Raw genomic sequence first — 5082 nt, 5'->3', positions numbered from 1 at the left:
AGCTAAGATCCCACAAACCGTGCAGTGCAAGTTTGTTATATGATCCCAAATTATTTACTAAGTGTATAGTAAAATGGAATTTGCTGGGGATTTAGAGAGGAAATTATCAAGATATTTTAATTATTTGACTCAAATTTCATATTGAGGATTTTGTGATCAACTACCTCAAGGATATGTACCTATCTTTATCGACAATTTCTGATTTACAACTACTTATTTCTTCTTACTGAAACTAACCTAGCATTGTATTTAGATGTATATTGTAAGTGCACAATAAAATTTAGGTCTTATAATTATTACAGCAATCCTTCCAATCGATTTGTTACTCACTTTTTATATTCTGTGCCCTTGCCATGGTCCCTTTTTCCCCAGCTTTACTGAGATATAATTGACATATAACATTGTGTTAAAGATGTACAATGTGATGATTTGATATACACGTATATTACAAAATGATTACCATAATAAGTTAATTAACGCCTCCATCACCTCATATAATTACCATGTGTGTGTATGTGTATATGATGATCTACACTCTTAAAAACTTTCAAGTATATAATACAGTATTGTTAACTAAAGTCATCATTCTGTATATTATCCCCAGAACTTATTCATCTTATAATTGGACGTTTTTACCCTTTGACCAATATCTCCCTCTTACTTCCAACCCCCAGCTCCTGGCAACCACCATTCTACTCTCTGTTCCTCTGAATTAGGCTTTTTCAGATTCCACATATAAGTGAGATCATGTAGTATTTGTCTTCCTCTGTCTGATTTATTTCACTTACACGTAATGCCCTTGAGGTCCACCCATGTTACAAATCTTGCCATGGTCCCTTGCACTTAGTATATATTCAATAAATGTCTGTTACATTTAACTAAACTGAATAATTTTATAAATTTTCAGGCATAAATTTCCAAAAAATACCCTCTGATGGTGGTTTTGAAAAATTCTGCAACATATAAAATACAAAATATTTCCAAAATGATATAGCAATAGCTATTAGAAGTTAAACAATTTGCACGTTAATTTCAAATATTTTTTTGAATAGTGAAGGACTATACCAAACACTTCTTTGTTAATACAATTTAATAACCACTGGTTTGTATTCCTCTATAAATTGGGCTTTCCTTCCAATTCAATCTAGTTTGTCTTAATTGCTCCAAGGCAGTAAAGTTTTATGGAAAAATTACCTTTATAATTTTAATTATTATAGAAACCAAATTCTAAAGTATTATCAACTAACATTAAACTTAAATTGATAAAATTCCAGAATTTAATTTTTTATCATAGGTTTAAAATATCGTGATATAAAGAGAAAGTTAAATGTCAAGTGAAAAATTCCTAAAAATCAGTAAGAAAAAGATAAGCAACCAAATGGAAAAATGTACATAGTTTGGCAACACAGTTATTCACCAAACATATGAAAAGATGTTTACCACTAATAATCTAGAAAATGCAAAATAAAACAATGTTGTGGTCATCAATTGGGAAAAAGTAGAGGTAATAATATCAAGGTTGAAATTGATGGTGGATGAAAACAAAGAGTGGAGGAGATGTTGAAACCGTGGTTAATTATTAGTCAAATCCACTTCCCCTGCCTTCACTAATCAAGGTTGTTTTAAGACTTGTAAGTCCTCCAAGCTGCATGTAGCCTAAACAATAAGATGTCTGCCCAAGCTGTTTTCCAGGAACTTGGAGTCAGCTGCATCTACTTTGAGCTGCAGGTTAGGACTACCTGGGACTTCCGACCCCCCAAATAGGCATGCGAGAGTGTGACCTTTTAACATCAGAGGGCTGAAAACTCCACCCTCAGAATGTGCAGAGCCCAGAAGCCAAATTACACCTGCACAGAATGATTATCGCACCTATTTCCAATCACCTTTCCCCGTGCTCCCCACAGCTCAGACTGCCCTGTATTTTTATTCTTTATTTCATAAATACCCTGAGTCCCTTGCCTTCGCGTAGGAGGACTTGAGATTTGTTCTTCCATCTTCTTGCTTAGCTGCTTGCAAAGAAACTCTCTTTGCTGCTAACCTCGGGGTCTCAGTGTTTTGGCTTGCTGTGCCCCGGGCCAAGTGAACCTGGTTCCGTAACGATATCATTGTCTTTAGAGTCACTCTGGTTAACATTGAACATGTTCTTGCCCTATCAGCCTGAAATTCCTCTTTTCTGAACCTAGTCTAGAGAAACATTCATACACACACACAAGGAGACTTATACAAGGATGCTTATTGCGGCTTTGTAAAGTTGAAAACAAATTTATCAACTTGGAATTGGTAAACTGTAGTATACTCGCATTAGTTAGGGACTGGTTCCTGGTGCACATAATAGATAGAGTGCCTTGGCCAAATAGATGATTTCTTTCTCACACTGAAGAATTTGGAGATAGTTGGTCCAGGGCTGGTGAAACAGATCCACAATACCATCAACAGACCAGGTCCCTTCTACCTTTCCTCCCTGCTGCCCTTAAGCCTTGCTCCCATCCAGCTGGTCTCAGGGAGGTTCCTGACACTCTCCTCAGGCATCACAACTATGCTCTCAGTAGAAGGGAGGAGGGAGAGTACATGACAGCTGAGTCAGCAGCATTTGAAGAGCTTTCCTAGAAGCCTCACATAGTGACCTCCACTTCTATATCTTGGCCAGAACTGCATACAAAGGCACCTGGAAAATGTACTGCTTTATCTGGGCACATTGTCACCCTAAATAAAATCAGGAGAAAAGAGGAAGGGTAGAATGAATACTGGATTGGCAAATATCAGTTCTTAACAATATTCATATAAGTGGTGTATTGTTAGGGCCATGCTAATCCAAAAGAATCAAGGTAGATCTCTAAGTCCTATTGGTGAATGAAAAAGTTATGGATCAAAACCTATGGTCTAATGCTACTTACACGCTCACATACACACACACAGACACAGAGGAAACAGTACAGTGATACATAGGAAAGGGTCTGTTGGGACACATCAAAAATCCCAAGAATGATTAATCGTGAGGGTAGTGGGTGAGAGTCTTTAGTTTTATTTATAACTCAGGATGTGGAGGACATGGTGGTGTTGCCCAGATCCTGCTTCAAGGAAGGGCTTGTTGCCCCAGCTGCTGAATGTGTTATCAGCAGACAACCCCCAGATGCAGCTCCTTCTGGAATTGCTCCAACTGCAGAGAGCTGTCTCATTCAAGGTCACACCCTTGGTGCTAGAAGGGGGTGTCCCACACAGAATAACTGATCAAAGGGAGGGTAGAAAACCCAGCTATTTCAGACCAATGATAAGCAGTCTAAGGACCACTCTAGCTCCACAGCTACCCAGTGGAGTCAGATGAGGCTGTTCAGCTTGCATCCCTGCTCACTTCCTTCCACAGGTGTTGTTCACAGACTGTCCGTAATAAACATTCTGCACAGTGAATACTCTGTCTCGGAGTCTGCTTTCCAGAGAACCCAACCTGCAACGGTGGTCTTTCTGTTATAAAGTGACATGTGTACTCTTGAAAAGCCACATGTTCTGCAAAATTGTACATGAAAAATAATTGGGCTTATGGAAAAAATAGAGGGAAACTATTCAAAAACAATGCAGTTGTGTAAGTAGAACACGCACTCAAAAACTAATAAAAATTGTATCAAAAATACTAAACAGTTAAATTTCCAACCATAGTCAGTAGATCCCCATGGCCTTAAACCCCAACTCAGGCCTTCTCCATCAGAATGTTCACCCCTGACAGCATTTGCTTCTGGTAGAGGCCAAGCTCATCAGAATTAAAATGAAAGGGTTGCCTTCTCCATCAATCACCTTTTTTTAACCAAGGGGAAATTATATCCTTCATAGATTCTTTATCTGTACTTGTAGCCTCACCAGATAGCTTAAAGGTGTGGAAATTGAGGCAGTTCAGCCACTACTTGGGATGAAGGAAGATACTCTTGCAAGATTTTCATTTTTTTCTTTTTTTCTCTAAGATTTCATATGTTGTTAAAGTTTTCTCTTGAATTGTGAAAAAGCTTGTCCTGATCACTTCAAAATACTAATAAGATGGAAAATTTCATGTAGGAACCAAAGCATCTTCTGTGTTATAGTGACATCAATCCCTGACTCTCATTTCCAATTCAAGACCAGAAAGAGATAAGACTGTGTCAGATTTTGAAAAAGGAGACTCTATTTACATATTATCTCTATTAAAAATTTTTAAATGTATCTATATGAAAGAGGAATATTGGAGAAAGGGAAACTAAGTATAAGAATGATACTTTGGTACAAAATGAGAGTAATAGAGATACAACATGATTTTTTTCAAGTTCCCCGGCCTCTCTGGACATTAATCCCTGTAATCAGAATTGTTCTTCGCTGTCCATTTATTGTTATTTGTCTGCCATCAGCTGAGTTAGTCTTACCCACTGTTCTTTTATTTTCAGTTCATTTGGCAAAACATGGTACCAGGCAGAGTGAGGATTCCATACTATTGGGCTTCCCAAAATTGCTCCCGCATCCCACATTGCAGAATATGATTAAAAGCAGTTTGGTGTAATAGAAATAACCTTGATTTGAAGTTAAAAGGCTTGGATTCTATTCCTAACTCTGCCCCAAACATTGTGGCTTCAAGGGTGAAATAAGTAATGAATTTAAAATTAGTAAGATTGATGAATGCAACTTTCTGTGCCCCCCTGACCACCGACCACCCTATACTCCTAAAATGCCAACCTCACCAAAGAGCTTCCTATTTTAACCTCTACAGCTTCTTCCAATACTTATTTCCCTACCACTTAACTGAAAGACAATACATATTAAAAACAGTGGAAGTATGCATCAGGGACCAACCAGATGTGGACAGAAAGAGATGTGTGTACCTGCTTTGGTGATGTGTTTTAGTTGAAATGGTTCTGACAGCCAGGCTCAGAGGCAGGGAACAGCTTGCCAATGTTCCCTGACTTAAAGCGACTACAGCCAATTTTAAAAAGGATGGTGTTTAGGCTGTTCTCCTCTAGTGAGCAGTTCATTAGGTTTGAGATGCCTGTAAGCATTGGGCTATTGGTGGAAAGTTTGTATAAAACAAACAACATCCTTGATGAGTCTTGACACCTAGATGATATTTAC

This window comes from Aethalodelphis obliquidens, unplaced genomic scaffold (genome assembly GCF_003676395.1).
Source record: "Aethalodelphis obliquidens isolate GAN/ISIS:26980383/991018 unplaced genomic scaffold, ASM367639v1 scaffold1, whole genome shotgun sequence".
Lineage (NCBI taxonomy): Eukaryota > Metazoa > Chordata > Mammalia > Artiodactyla > Delphinidae > Aethalodelphis > Aethalodelphis obliquidens.
The sequence above is the reverse complement of the archived record's forward strand: the minus strand, read 5'-3'. Positions refer to the sequence as shown.